This window comes from Littorina saxatilis, linkage group LG5, assembly GCF_037325665.1.
Source record: "Littorina saxatilis isolate snail1 linkage group LG5, US_GU_Lsax_2.0, whole genome shotgun sequence".
In the NCBI taxonomy this organism is placed as follows: Eukaryota; Metazoa; Mollusca; class Gastropoda; order Littorinimorpha; family Littorinidae; genus Littorina; species Littorina saxatilis.
The window spans coordinates 55,015,559-55,024,827 of record NC_090249.1 but is presented as its reverse complement, the minus strand read 5'-3'; positions in this window follow the sequence as shown (position 1 = coordinate 55,024,827).

The window sequence follows — 9,269 nt, the reverse complement described above, 5'->3', positions numbered from 1 at the left end:
CATCTGCTCATTATATGTGAAGCAACTGGCAAAAATCTCTTGAGATCAACTACTTGTTTTCTCCATTCTTATTATGCAACATAAGCCAGTCAGTGGGTAATTAAAATGATGTGAATAGTTAACACTGACAGATGTAAACTTCACATTTCTGCCTGTACTATTATACTCTAAAGTTAGGTTCTGCTTTCAACCCAATTCATAAGGGGTGGCTGAACATTGTTCAAAACATTTGCAATTGTAAAACATGGACTTTTGATCCCTAAACTCAAAAGACAAATATTATTATTACTTCAAAATAGTGAAAGCCCATATCTGGAGAATATGTTCATTGTAGAATTTTCAACCGATGGCTGTGAAAGATTAAGAGTGTCTGAATCTAGAGGAAATGTGATCTTTCACTGTTTGGCACATCTGTAACCAAACTGAAAATCAAGAAAAATGCAAAGAATTTGTGCTTGAAAAATGTGAACAAGTATCATGCCGGAGGGGACCTTACAGTTTTTTGGTGCAATCTGCCAGGTTGACGAAAAGTGAACCATGTGATTTGGATCAAGTGCCTGCCTCTGCCTCCAGGCTATGATACATATATAGACTGTGCTACAAAGTATTTAACCTGTATCTGTGTGAGTGTGTTTTCAGTGATGTACATGTACTCTGATGATTTTGTTTTGATTGTCACATCATAACTGTTGAGAAATCTAAAGCTTTAATCAGGAAACTAACATACATGCATGCATGTGCTTTCTCATCCTTGTGTTACTGGGCCCGGAGAGCCTAAAAACACTGCTGATTTGGTTAGTGGGAAATGTCAATGTTGAGTGTGTACACTTTCACTCTTTTCCATGTTGCTGTACAGTGATGCAAAAATCACCACCAAGATTGTTCCTTGTATTCCCTCTTGGCTGTGTTATAACCCTTTGCTTAGAAATTAATGACAACAGAAAGTCAAATCTAGAATTCAACACAGAAGCAAGAATAGCAACAACTAGAACAACATCAAAAACAAACAAACAAAACGAAAACCAACCAACAAACACCAAACGGCAGTTTAACAAAAATGTTGGGCTGCAGAACTTTTTCAGACAAATTGATGCAAAGAATTATTTCTGTAGCCCATTGTCTGACAGAAACACATTTCAGATTTGTGTGAAATATATGTTTGTTTATTAATAACAAAAACCAGCATGGTTAACAAGATTGCACTTACAAAACTAGGGCTGAGGAATACATGTATATCTAAATTAGAGTGAAATTCCCCTCTTGTCTCTTCGACACTTTGTAACCATTTTTCAGTTTCTGTAGGTTGAAATTAAAACTCAGTGTTTCTGATTTATGTACGATTGTGTATCTGATGATGTAAATAGCTTGTACACGCTTTCTTTTTTGTCAGAGTTTATTCTGGTAAAACCCCCCCCGCGGGTTAGGGGGAAGAATTTACCCGATGCTCCCCAGCATGTCGTAAGAGGCGACTAACGGATTCTGTTTCTCCTTTTACCCTTGTTAGGTGTTTCTTGTATAGAATATAGTCAATTTTTGTAAAGATTTTAGTCAAGCAGTATGTAAGAAATGTTAAGTCCTAAATTGTACTGGAAACTTGCATTCTCCCAGTAAGGTAATATATTGTACTACGTTGCAAGCCTAGTTTAATCTGTTAGTGTTCTGATGTAAGTCCAGCAGTAGATAGGTTAAGCCTATTTTAACATACTGGAAACTGGTAATCTTCCAGTAGGTATTAATTTAGTTTTACTAAAGCCTGCTGGGACACAAGTAATGGGTTAGTGCATTTGTAAACAGGAATCGCTTGACAAGTGGCCCCCTTCATCCCCCCCTTCCTCGTCCTGATATGGCTCTGCGTAGTCGGCTGGACGTTAAGCAACAAATAAACAAACAAACAAACAAACGTTGCAAGCCCCTGGAGCAAATTTTTGATTAGTGCTTTTGTGAACAAGAAACAATTGACAAGTGGCTCTATCCCATCTCCCCCCCCTTTCCCCGTCGCGATATAACCTTCGTGGTTAAAAACGACGTTAAACACCAAATAAAGAAAGAAATTCTGGTAAAGTTTTGTTGTGAAAAGGCAAGTCAGTCACTGGCTGTGCTCCCTCAACTCCCCCCCCCCCCCCTTCTCTCTCTAATTCACCAACACCTCAGTCTCCTTTTCTTTGTTTCTTCATTCAGTGTTTTGTGATAATCGTAAGAAATTCATGGTGCTAACAAATAAAGAAAGAAAGCATATATAAATTTGTAACTAAATTCACCGATAATTTTATTTTACAAGAATATCTTCTTCTTCTTCTTCTTCTTGTCGATCACTTTACAAGAATATGATATCTTCCCCACTTCACCCCATGAAGCTTTTACAGAACATACCTACCGTACTTTCCGGGTCATAAGGCGCGACCTTTTTCCTCGAGTTCGACCCCTGCGTCTTGTATAATGAAGCGCCTAATCCGTGTATGAAATACGAAAAAAATCAAAGAGACCGCCTGAGTACCAGTCAAACAACTTGTGATAATGCATGTTTCAGCTACTAGGTACTGCCCTGCCTTTGATCTGGCCGCACACACAGATTTCCACTCTGTTAAACTCCGTCACTGACCGGTGCAGGAAGTGTTTCCTCTCTCAGATATGACAGGGGAACCACCTCTCATGGCAAAAACTGGGTCATTGACCCCTGGGAAGAAGGTCGTGTCTATAAACAAGGCCACCCAGCTATCACAATGCCTTTGATCTCGGGGCACACACAGAGCACACATATTTTCACTCAGTTAAAGTCGGTCACTGACCCCGGTGCAGGAAGTGTTTCCTCTCAGATATGACAGGGGAACCACCTCTCATGGCAAAAACTGGGTCATTTTGGTGCGCCCTATCGGCCCCCTGCGTCCAATGGGTGACTGGATTACAATTTTTTGTAAAAAGAAGGGGTGCGTCTTGTATAACGAAGCGCCTTGTTACCCGGAAAGTACGGTAATTGAAAATACCTGAAGGGTGCAATAGCCTATTGGTTAAGACGTCAGCCATGTAAATCGTTCAAGGTTTGAAACTAACAGCGTCTGGTGGGTTAAGGGTGGAGATTTTTCCGATCTCCCAGGTCAAATTTTGTGCAGACCTGCTGGTGCCTTATCCCCCTTCGTTTGTACACACAACAACAAGGCCAAGTATAGACGGAAAATAACCTGAAATCCATGACGGAGTTTGATGGCTTATTATAGAAACATAAAAATACCCAGTATGTATCTCCTGAAAATAGGGTATGGCTGTCTGAAGCAGTGAATGTGGGAGTTACAGCCTATGAGCGCAGAAGAAGAAGAAGAACGTGCCTCATTTTACAGCATACCAGTTGTACGCCACCATTGCTAGAAAAAAATTACTCTTGAGTCAAGCACGATGTACTTGAAAACTTTGACAGGGTATTCCTCACTAAATTGGTGAAGTATTATGACATAAAAGTAGACATTCATTGAATAACTTGTACACTCTTGTATTTGTTCATCCGCATCAGGTTGCTCGTGCAAAGAGCAAGGTTAGATTTATTTCTTGTTACCCAAGTTGTGTATGTCGGCAGAGGAGGCAAGGGTGGAGTATCATGAAACAGTTGAAGAGGCATCAGAACACATGAAGGGTAAACTCTTCCTTCCCGTGGAAAAAAATGGGCTTACTATCTCACATCTCTGTGTAGGCTTGTACAGGGTGACCCAAAAAAAAGAGTACCCCCAACAAAACGTCATAAATTGAACAAAAATAAAGCAATCTTCATAAAATTTATTTACACACACAAGTAGCCTCTGCATGATTTGCACAGAAAATTTTAGCGTTCTAGCTTGTCTTTCAGGAAAGTTATGCTCATTCTACAGAACATGCTCCAAATGGCCTCCGCGCCGCTGCAGGCAAACTTGAACTCGCCGCGCAAAGTTATCAATCACCCGCACACACTCCTGTTGCGAGATTCCGCAAATGGTTGTTGTGATGGCTCTCTCGAGTTCTGTGATTGTCTGTGGGTTGTTCCTGTAGACGTTGTCTTTCAGGAACCCCCAAAGATAGAAATCGCGCTGACTGAAGTGTCTCTGGAACTGTACTTGCACATCTCTGTATGATTTTGTGTGAAAATAGGTCTCTATGCAAAACGTCCGTTGATCATTAGTATAGTTCATTGTGAGAACAGCTTTTATTTCATCCAACCATGCAGTGGATTAGCTTGACTCACTTCAAAAAGAAAGAAAAAAAAGTTAAAATTGACAAAGTTATTCAAGTTTGTTTGGGTACTCTTTTTTTTGGGTCACCCTGTACATGGGAGGAAGCCATCCCTCCAATTCGACACATTCAAAAACCAATGTCCTGAGCAGAGAGGGAATTGATTTATGAATGATTTATGAATTCATTTTCTACATTGACACTAGTGTCTTTTTAAAAATTAATTCATATATAAACATTCCCACTCTGCGCAGCAGGCACCCAAGTTTTATTATTTGTGTGTGTGTGTGTGTGTGAGCAAGTGGAGGGGTGGTATTATTTCATAGTCTGGCCTGGTCGGAGAGGGTGGGCCGAACCGTTTGCACTGAAAGGAGCCTCCGCCTTGAACTGAACTGCCAACTCTTTTCTGCTATCGATATATTCTTGATTTTGTTTTTTCTTTTTGCAACCAAAGCACAGTTTGTGTTCACTGTCATATAATTATATACCAGCTGCTATTATCCGCCTGTTGAGGTTTACCTATCACAAACAACTATATTACCTCCATAGTTGATTTGTTGCTGTGCTGATTTTTTTTGTATTCATTCCCAATGGGCGTTACCAGATTGTTTGCACCTTTTCTTTCTTTTTCTTTGTTCTTTTCTTTCTTTCTCTATTTTCCGTTTCTCTCCCCCTTTTGTTTTTAGGAGACGTGGAAAATATTCAGGCATTTGTACATACTTTTTTTTTTTAATACATGGCACAGGGAAGGCATTTGAAATTAATGACCAATAGTTAATTTAAAATGTCAGGCATCAGTATGACTGCTTATGCAAACTGTCTTTGTATGTGAAACATGATATATGTGTCTTACTTGATCAAACTTAGAAAACAACCAAGAAATTATAGTCTGTTTCTTCTCGATCGCTCAGACAGGGACTCCGGAACTTCTGATGAAGTCTGCAGTACAGCGAAGACTCGTCTGTTTAAAACTGTTGGCAAGCTTGAAAATGGATACCAGTACTTAATAATTTGTTACAAATTTCTATGATCTTTTTCTGTTTGTTTGTTAACTGTGTATAAGTACAGTGCAGTATTTATATTGTTTTACTTTCCTTACTGTTCCTTCAGGCTAAGTAATTGTGATTTATGAAGTTGGAGGATGCAGGCTTGAATCTGAATTTTAATTTCTGTTGTAAAATACTGTACATTGTTTTTTTTTTTAAAGAAATCACTTTTTCTTTCATGTCAAGTGTTACAAAAGGGGCTTTGTTCTAGTTAATGTGAAATACTGGATGCTGATTTTACAATTCCTGATGTTTTCTTTTGTTTATGCTTGATAGTCTGTTAACAAATTAAAAAGATAAATGAGGACACCAATGAAACTCAACTGTGTGTAACAGACCTGGGAACCCATACGATTTCGGCGTATTTTGTACGCTTTATTGTCTATGCTTTATTGTCTAGAATACGAGCAGTACGGTCACTGGAAAAAAAATATGAGAAAAAATTAATTGACTACTTTTCTTCTGAAGCGCATCCTGAAGCGGATCCCATAAATTGAAACATGATTACAGTTTTTGTCAGTAAACATTGAAAGAAGCATTTGTTTTAAACGTATTGGTAAACTTGATACACGGTGCGATGGACGCGTGTGAAACATGTTTCAATCATGGATGTTCAAATGCTGTGTGGAGTACGCTCATTTTTCTGAAAATACACCAAGTTTGCTTGAGAATACTCCAAGTGCAAAACAGGGGTTCCTTGGTCTGGTGTGAGGTGCTGGACAGGTATGATGTTATATCAATGTGAATTTGCACTTCAAACTGTCCACACAAAAGGAGTACATTCTAATTATATAATATGCAGACTTGCTTCACATAGATTTTGCAAGTATTGTCTTCTGTTTCGGTGTATTATTTGTACATGAGTTAAAGATAATTAACAAGAACACAGTCTACTTAAAACGGTATTACATGTACTATTAGTTGCCATACCCATGTGATATTTTGCTTCTTTAATTTACAAGCAGCTTTTTTTCCTAGTCATTTGATTGGTTTGGGGTTTGTATTTTGTTCTGCTTCAGAACTTTTTTTTTGTGTGCACTTGTTTGAAGTAACCTTGTTATCAGGATTATCGTTGTGTTGTAATAAGGCCATAATATACTGCATCTCGTTGAAGCATCACTCCAGCTAGGGTTTCATGTACTTTCGTAGTACTTTGTTGTGATTGACCGTGAAGGGGCATATCAGTTACTGCTATGGAACAAGACTGTATAATAGCAGGTATCACATACACTAATCAGGATGTTCCTTTTTTTTGTTTTTTGACGTTACAAGGGTTACTTCAAGTAAGGCAAGTAAGGATTTTTAACAGGGGCATGTACCTACAATCAGCCCAGCTAACATCAAAGATGCACACTTTGCACTCCAAAATTCTAACACACAAGCACCTGTAGTTCAGTGCATGAAGCACTCACACTGTAGACTGAAGAACACTGTTGCTTTTTACTATGCACAATGCAAACTTTGCTACCCTGTTAGAATGCAATTAGAGGTGTAACGTGCATCTAGAATGTTCACCGGAGTAGTGGGGTATTGACCTCTTCACTTAATCTGTGTTCTTTTAATATAAGTGGTGGAATTTTCTTGCAAAAAATGTGTTTTTTCTTGTTTTTAAACAAATTTTTTGGGCAGTTTTGATATCAAGAATTCAGAAATAGCAAATCTTTATTAATTTTTGGGGGGTAGTATTTTGTGTAAATAAAAAAAAGCAAAATGTTTGGCAGAGAACTTTTGATAAATGTTTGGATTTTTTCTTTTGTTCCCTTTTTGTGAAGGTTTTGTTATTATTGCTTTATGAATTGTTCCCAATCATATGATTAAACGCATTGTTTGTATGCAAACATGTACAGGGCTTTGTAAAATCTTCCATTGTTTTGTCCCTCAATTTTCCTTCAACTCATTTCAATTATGCTTGCAAATCTTGTTAAAAGTCAGGGTATGTATGCCGTTATGTATTCCTGCCACACAGGCACTTGATACTGGTAGTTCTCTTCTTTTTTCTGTGTGGCGCTACCCTCTTCTTGTAAGTGGGTGACTTAGCAACAGTCAAGTGCCTGTGGTTTTCATTGTCTTGATTTCCGCAGTGTCTCATTTGAATCATTTTCATTTGATCGTTATTTCTGCGGTGTAAGGACTGATCTTGAGTTTGTTTGCTTCCTATTAACTGAATGGAGAAGGGTTAAAAGTGTTTGCGAGTTTTTTTCTGCTTGTGAAGAATCAGTGTTGAGTAAGGGTTCGATTCTTCCAGTGTGTAATATCATTCACGCACGCTTCATTGATACAATGATGTCAGATAAACACGGAAAATGTCGGTACCCTTCATGCCAAATATATTTATGAAAAGTTTGAGAACTTGTTGTTTGAGCGTCTGATTGCTTCTGTGGGTGTGTGTCTGTGTATGTACTTCCAATGGTGTTTGTGAGCGCGTGTGTGTGTGTGTTTGTGTGTGTGTGTGTGCGCGTGTGTGGATACTCTACAGCCAAACACTTCTAACAAAACAAGCAGCAACTCCAAAGAAAAGGTAAAGCTCAAACTCACGCTAATTGTATACAATCGTTTTACTTTTCAGTATCATAACAGCATTGTGTATACATGTACATGCCCCCCAGCCCCACTCACCCTCATCCATTTATCCTTCAAAATGTACATGGTGTACATTGAATAGAGAATAAAATAAATACTAGACCCCGTTAAAAAAAAAAGTGCATGGGAAATTACACATACAGCAGTACAGCCAATCAGGTTTGCCAACAAAAACTGTACGGAGAAGGACATGAAACTGAACCAAGTACAAGCTCCACACAAAACCGTGAAGCTCTCTACTCTAGTCAGACAATTCAAATTCTGTGTGCTTCTGAAAGAATCGGATACATTTATCACTCTCAATCGAAAACAGGCAGTCCTTCTTTCTAACAATGTCGACATTTGTTGACAATCTCATGTACAACCTCACCACCACTGCAATTTCTCCATGTGAGATAATAAAGTTAATTTGATTTAATTTGATTTGATGTAAACAGCACCAACTGCAACCTAATTTCTGCAGTCAATATAACACTTACCTCGACAGTACTATTCTTGCACATTATCTATTATAGGCCGAAAAAATTGGACAAAACGCTGAGTGGGTACAATTATCTCCCATAACCATGCGCCACCGTGGATCCCAAGCACTGTCCGAGTGCTTCCCCCTTACAGGATGTAGGTGGCGCGTCCTCTTTCTTTTTTCGCGCGTGTCAGACCGGCTGTGTTTCTGCTACGCTCCCGGATTATTTTGGACTAAGAGGCTTCTTTTCTGTGTGGACTATCACCTGTTGGATTATTGTGTGTTATTCCACTTCTGGCTTGAGGCTACGTTGTGTTTCCTTCAACTTGTGCCTCCGTTTTTGTGTGGCGGACTCGGCGTGCCTCCCGTCCGACTTCGTGGTGACCGGTCGTCTGCTTCTCGTTTCGCCGCATTCACTTGAGTATTGACCTAAATTTTCTTTGAATTTTGTTAATTCTCGGTCTTTAAGGGTACGTACAGGGCGAGGTAGGATGTCTCGTCCTGTTTTGGGCTCTGGTTCTACGGAACCAGAGTCTGCCGGGGGCAACCCTTCTCCGGGCGCCCAGCGTTATGTTTTACGCACGGAGAAGGGGATCTTTCGGCGCTCCGACTCTCCCTCCCCAAACGCTTTGCGTTTGCGGCGAGGGAGGGCGGAGAAAGCCTGTTTGAGCAAGCTCAATGCGAGCTTGCTCAAACAGGCTGGGCTTGAGCCTGGGACTTCGGGCGGGGCTGCGCCGTCGAAGGTTCGGGGAAGGTCGAGGGGAAAGAAAAAGCTTCTTTCTCCTTCTCCTTCAGTGGAACAGGCTTCCCCCCCTTCGACGCCGTTGTCCGGCCCTCAGTCTCAGGCTTCAGCTCCTCCCGGTTTCAAGCCTGGGGGGAAGGTTTCCTTCTCCTCCCTGGCTCGAATCCGGGGGCAGGTCGATTCCCAACCCTCTTTGGGGGTTGGTGAATCCGATCTAGGGGCTACTGGAGAGACTCAGGTTTTGACA